This window comes from Gossypium hirsutum, chromosome A05 (assembly GCF_007990345.1).
Source record: "Gossypium hirsutum isolate 1008001.06 chromosome A05, Gossypium_hirsutum_v2.1, whole genome shotgun sequence".
Classification (NCBI taxonomy): domain Eukaryota; kingdom Viridiplantae; phylum Streptophyta; class Magnoliopsida; order Malvales; family Malvaceae; genus Gossypium; species Gossypium hirsutum.
Genome location: NC_053428.1, coordinates 28,707,320 through 28,714,373, shown reverse-complemented (window position 1 = coordinate 28,714,373; position 7,054 = coordinate 28,707,320). Strand labels below are relative to the sequence as shown.

At 28.8% G+C, this 7,054-nt stretch overlaps 1 long non-coding RNA gene across 1 annotated transcript; it reads right to left on the bottom strand.

The window, feature by feature from the left end:
- LOC121229016 (uncharacterized) lies at window positions 1-679 on the bottom strand. Its single transcript, XR_005926433.1, has 2 exons — window positions 421-679; window positions 1-308 (listed from the first exon to the last, which is right to left on the bottom strand). It is a non-coding gene; the product is annotated as an uncharacterized lncRNA (long non-coding RNA).
- Between the last annotated feature and the right edge of the window lie 6,375 nt (window positions 680-7,054).

Below are 7,054 nucleotides of genomic sequence, written 5' to 3'. Positions count from 1 at the left end.
TAATAGTAATCGCACCGATTTTATTCAGATACTAAAACATAACAGTGGCATGAGTAGTACTGAGTTGTATCCCTACATAAGATGAAGGTTGGGCGTGGTGCAATCTTCATTCATACATAGATGCTATGATGATCAGCATCTAACGTAGCATAAACATGTCGACCCTAGGAGTCGGGGCTGACACGCACCATACATGGCACCTTCAATGTCCCTGCATCGTCGGTCGCAAAGCAAATTGCTCGGACAAGTAATTACTCCCGTTGTTTGACTTGGCCTCGAGCAAACCTGTGCTTCCACCATTTGCGTCCCTGTTGTTCCAAAAAAAAAACCTTCAAGCTTTCTAACTTCCAATATGATCTAACGTACAACATATATGCAGCTTAACAGATGTATATATGAATAAAGATAGTGCTAAATTACCGGAGTAAACCAGGAGGAGGAAAGATAGGAAAAGGAAGGTATAGTTTGGAAGAGGACCCAATAACTTGGCCATTTCAGTCGATTTTTATGATATATGAAAGTGGGAGTGTAGAGGAATGGAGAGTCGTATTTATTTATGGAGTAACTAATGAGATGAATGAATGTGAGGATGAGGTGGATGGTGATGAATTTCTCCACCGATCAGGTTATTCACCTTTAGAACAAAACAACAAAGAAATAAAGCTGTAAAGCAAGTAACCTCATGTATACATGTCTAAGTAAACTAGGGACTGTGGTCAGACATGGGGTCTCTTTCGGAACCGCTTGAAAATGGTTTTGTTTTTGCGCCGATGGAATGAGGAAAGGGGGTGGGCTTGTCGAGCATTAAAGACAAATGAGACGCACCCAAATGGAAATGAAGGCATACTCTTCGAAGTAAGCCCATCGCGTTTCATCTCCTTGGGGCTCCTTTCCTTACCTTAGCCTATTCTGTTCTATTGAATCACTGAATCGGATTGAGGGGGCTGGGAACGGTTTTTTCTTGGCCCAACCCCATCCTACCAACCTTTTCCAAATTTATTTCATTTTAGGCCGGATTTCAAGAGAAAAAGTTATCGTAACACTCCATTTAATTTTTATTTTTTTTACTTCTTAAACTTGGGTTATTTGTAATATGATAAAATTTTAAAATTATACATGAATTATGGTTTAATTTGAAATTGTATACATAAGTTTTGATTTAATGTAATTTTATACATTAAATTTTAATTTGATCCAATTCTTATAAATTATTAACATAATTATTGATATAACATCATTTTGTGTTTATATATTACATATATAAATAATTATATTGATCCAATATAAAATAAATTGATGTATTTATTTCTTTAAATATGCATGCTTAAATCAAAATTAATCTTTCAAGTATACATTTGAACAACAATTAGAGTTTAGTGTGTATAATCCCACCAAATTAAAGTTCATGTATACAATTACACATTAAATCAAAATTCATGTATAATTTTAAGATTTATCCCTCCTAAAATAGATGAAAAATTTAACTTTTATTAACTTTACTGACGTGACATAAGCTTGAATTGCCATGTGGATGACATGTAAGCAATTAATTAATTTTAAAAAAATAAGAATGATTTAAATCGTTTAAAAAGTACAAAAGTATAAAAATATTTTAATTTTAAAAAAATTAATTAATTGCTAACGTGACATACACATGGCAATTCACTTGTGGCACGTAATTAAAGTTAAAAACGTTAACTTTTCCATTCATTTTGGGGTGATTTGATAAATAATACAAGTTCAGGAGTTAAAAAAATGAAAATTAAATGAAGCGCTTAAATAACTGTTTTTGTAAAATTGAAGGGCCAAAGATATCATTATGCCTTCATTTTAAAAGATAAAGTAACATTTAGCTATTGAACTTGAAAACTTTCATTTTATTTTATTTTGGTGTCTGGATATTTTTTGTCCACATCCTATTTTAGTATCTAAACTTGAATTTTGTTAAAGTACGATGTGATATTTTAATATTATATTACATCTGAAAATTTTTTAAATTTTTAAAAATTGTTATAATTTATATTTTTAATACTTTTTGTATTTTCTTTTAGATTTTGTATAAAATTTTAAAAATTTTCAAATGATGACGTGACATAAACTCAAAGTATCACATCATCATTTTAAATAGAATTTAAGTTCATTAACAAAATTTAGAAAAAAATACTACCTAATATAAAAACTCAATGTCATTTTACCTTTTATTTTGATATTTAATATTTAAATTTAACTTTAAAAAATAAAAGTGAAACAACATACTTTGACCTACTTTGCATCGTATTATATAAAATTAAGATACCATGTTATTTGTATCTCTTTTCAATAATTTAATATTATTTTAATATTTTCATTATAAATTTCAACACATTATGTTAAATTTAATTTTTTCTTTTTTCAGACAGAAAATATTAAAATAACATTAAATTATAAAAAAATTATAGAAATGATATGATATTTTAATTTCATACCATCTTTTCATGAATCTCTGTCGCAATTATCCGTGTAGACTACTTCATTGGTGGAGTGAGAGGATATTTTTGTCTAATATTTTCTAATAATTTCTTCTTCTATTATTATTGCTTGGACAATGACGGCCGAATGGCAATTGGGACCTTGACTAACATCCATATATGCAAAAACACGAGGAGTAGATTTATTTTAAAACTTACTTGGATCCTTTTTGTGCAAATTGCGAACACTAAAATTGACCCGATCTCTTCATATATTTGGGATAACCCATTCTCAATGTGTTTATCCAAACGTATTTGACTGAACAAATTAAAATATTAAATTTATATCCGTAATCAAATTTAACATTGCTGACATGGATTGGTTCAAACCAGAGTTTAAAATAAACCAAGTAGCAAGCCTGATTGTCATATTCATGGGGCTAATCTACTATCTAATCCAAACATAAATCAAAAGACAATAACTCAAGGCACAAATATCTTAGACATTTGTATCCCACTTTCATACCATCATGTTTTAACTTGGTTTTTTCTTTTTTGGTATTTACAGTTGACAGCTTTGTTATATCCAGACATAAAGGAAACAAACATCAATTTGATTTCTAACTAAAATTTGGGGTTCTTTTATATAAGTTTAGTTAATTATTGTCTTTTAAAGCCATCAATTGGATTCATTTTTTTAAGTAAATTAATATCATATACAATAATAAATATATTAAAGAAAACAATTTTACTTTTTAATGTTAATGTAAAAGGTAATAGAAAATTCATTAACTTAATTACAAAAAATAATATAAAAATTACGGAAAATAAAACCACAACAATAAAAAAAAATAATTTATATAAAATAAAATCAGTATTCAAAGTGCATCATTCTTCCATTCATTTTATACGTGTATGAATGTCTATAGATAGGATTTATACAAAGATGATGAAACAAAATAAAATAAAAAATTATAAATCAAATTAGAGTCAATTTAAGGTTTTTAATCTTTTTTTTTCTATTTTAACTTTATATCTTTTAATTCCATTTTATATAATTTATTCTATAATTTTTTACATTAAAATTGTTGAAGGTACCCATCCACTAATAATTTAAGAGAGTAATAGAGCTGAGACGTACACAACACTGTACAACGAGTAGCTTAAAATTAATGTAAAAAAAAATTGAAGAGCTTAAAATGAACAATAATTTAATGAAGATTTATCAAGAAGATTTTATTGATTTAACCAGTCGATGGGTTGAACATTATACAATATTTTATATAATATTATTTGTGATAATATACAAATTTAAAAAAAATAAATTTAATATATTATAATCTATATTATATATATTCAGCTTCCAATGACATAAATTGCATTCAATTAAAGGATAATATAGGGTATATATATTTTGAGGGGAAAATGAGATAAATTACATTAAATCAAAGGATAATATATGTTATATATTTTCAGCATTAATGCTTACATTAAAATAAAAACCTTTCAATTGAATCCATTTTGAAACGTTAATTACACCTAAACTTTTATATCTTAAATTATAAAACCTTTCGATTGATTTTTTTCTCCAAATGTTAATAAATTTCCTTTAATATTTTTTTTTGTTTTATATCTTAAATATCAGTTACAAGTTTTTTATTGCTACTTTTAATTATTTTGTTAATTAATTAATTTTTGTGTTTGTACAAATATCTATTTTTCATATGATTTTTTTCTCATACAGTAAATTTTTTTTCTAATTTCATTTGTGTTATTATGTAGCATATGTTTTAGTGAGTTTATATATATATATATTATGTTTATTCCGACCACGTGTTTATTTCTATTGTTTGAATTGATTATATGTTTTGAAAGGTTTGTACCATTATTTTTCGGATTATTTAAAAGATAAAAAATAATTGTATTTTCTAAGAGCACTTTCGACACCGTTATAATTTACGGGTAGAAAAACTTAAAAAATTATCATTTGTAAAATCATACAAGCATGAACAAAAATAAGTGAATGACTTTTGATCTTAAGACATGTTTATCAACTTAAAAGGTAAAAATTCATCCTATCTATATAGAAACAAGGAAGTGAGCAAGAAAAAAAAGAGAGATAAAATTTATGTAACAAAATAAAAAAATAAAAGTGTAAGTTTCGTCTGAGCTTAAATTTTTTATTATAAATTATTTTATTTTAAAAAAATAATTGAATCATTTTACGTTTAATTATTTATTTATTGTTAGAGATTGTGTGATCCGAATCCTATGATTTGTTGAAGAAATAAATACAGTGACAAAATAAGGAGATTGTGGGGGTGAATTTATGTCTACTATTTATATTTTGTATTATTTATTTTATTGAATTATTCAATCATACTTAATGTTTATCAATTTATGTTAAAATTGAATTATTTATAATGCCATAAAATATTTGTGTTAAAATTTTCTATTGCTATCAATTTCACATTTTATATTTAAAATAACTTTTTATTGAAAAAATCACATTTTTTACATTTAATATATATTTTAATTTCAAAATACATGGTGACAAGAACCATCAAAAGATAATTAAAGCAAATAAGCTAACCCGTATATAAAAGATTAATAAATAAATTATGAGGGGATGAAGTTAATAATAAATTTGATTACGGTGGGTGGCAATAGCTATAAGGACCCAAATTCATTTTTTTTAATATAACTCGAACAAATATATTCGATTTGAATTCCATCTCACTTGACTAAACTCGAGAAAATTTCAAATCGAGTTAGGATGATAAAATAATATTCTTCAACTCGATTAACTTAAAAAAATTTCATTTAATTCGATCGAACGCTCACCCCTACCTCGAGATTCCCCTGCATTTTTCTTTCCTTTTGAACCATACTTTCTCGTAATAGATTGTTTTCTCTAGCGAGTTGGAGCTTGCATCAAAGGGCCATACAAAAACTATTGGAACCCACCCATTGTTTGAAAAGTCAAAAAGGGTGGGCACCGAAAGTAGAAAGTAAAATTGGTTGGCAAGTTGGGTTAAAAGTTGGCATGGGATAATTGCAATTTTGGTCCCTAATTGTATAGGGACATTGCAAGTTGATCCTTGAACCTCAACTATAAATAGGCCTAACCATTTCTTACTTTCTTCATCCCACACTTGCCATTCTCTACTTAAGGCAATTGTTCTCTCTCCCTATTTGTAAACTTTCACTTGTATTTTTGGAGTGAAATATATTTGGTAGTGCCCGAGGACGTAGGCAAAATTTGCTGAACCTCGTTAAAATTCTAGTGTTCTTTATTTTTGTTCTGCATATTTTGCAAGTGTCATTGTAGTGATTTATTGTGCTATTAAATTACGATAGAGGGATATTCTGGCTAGGAAAGATCTGGTATGTAAGCGATCCTCGTGATCCACCTCTCTTTCCTGGGAATTGAACTTAGTGTGATTTTTTCAGTACAATAATTTTACTCTTTCACACGCTTCCGCGCAACAAAAACTTCTCATCTGTACTTTCTTCTGCTTGTCCTGAGTCTAAAGAAGAGACTTTTTGTTATCCATGATTCCCCATATTCATAGTTGTCTTCCTAGTTGCACCGTGATCTCCTGCTTCTTAGTGCGTGTTTCATGTGTATGGCCATGTGTACGTACCACATTCATAACAGATAATTGTAAGCCCTCATATTCAACTGCTTGTGGTGTACCATCAATACCCACTCAAGACTTCAGAGGTTTGTTAAGATCGACAACCACTGCAATCCCAGCAAACCGCCCTCTCTTTCCATCCATAGTATTCTAATTGACTTTCACCACTTGACCAAACACCTCCGTGATAGCCCTCAACATGCCCTTTGTATAATAGCTATATGGAAGACATGGTAGCCGAATCTAAACAACTACTTTAGCAAGATGTCTTTCTTTAGTTGAGAAATCCCTACTCCAAGGCTACACCATGATGTAGTGTCCAAAAATCATCCAAAGTCCCTCCGTCAAAACTCTTTTGGAATCATTTGAAGAACTCAACTTCACTATGAAATAATCATTGTTTAAATCAACCAATTTGAAGATTCCAAGTGCTTTTAGGTCTTCCCTCTAGCGTACGGTAGCCAATGGCTCTACTAAGAGAGGCTTGATGAGAACCGTATTGTCCATGCTCTTGTCAAAAAGATCATGCACTCGTTCTAAAAAAGTGATTTCCGAATAAGGCCCATCATAGGAAACATGAACATCACCTTTCAATACTTCGATATTGTCACAGTCCAAGACATCAAACTCATCATTGGACAAATCCGTCTAATCCTCAACATTCGAAGGTAGATTGTTTATATGTGTTAGCCACTCCCACCCATTCATTCTCATTGCGTGACTTGTTTCGTACTTTCTTCGTGGCTCTTTCCACGTCAAGAAGGATTGGAGAACCAAGTCTTTCATTATTCTGTGTCGAGAGAAAAACTTCACCCTCCATTATTTAGTAATTGAACTTCAAGTATTAAATCAAAAAATAGAGATGATAATTATATATTTTTTAATAAAAACATTGCATCAAATGTAATCTTTTTATTAACAGTTTGTATTCGATATTTTATCATTATATAAATATATACATCAATA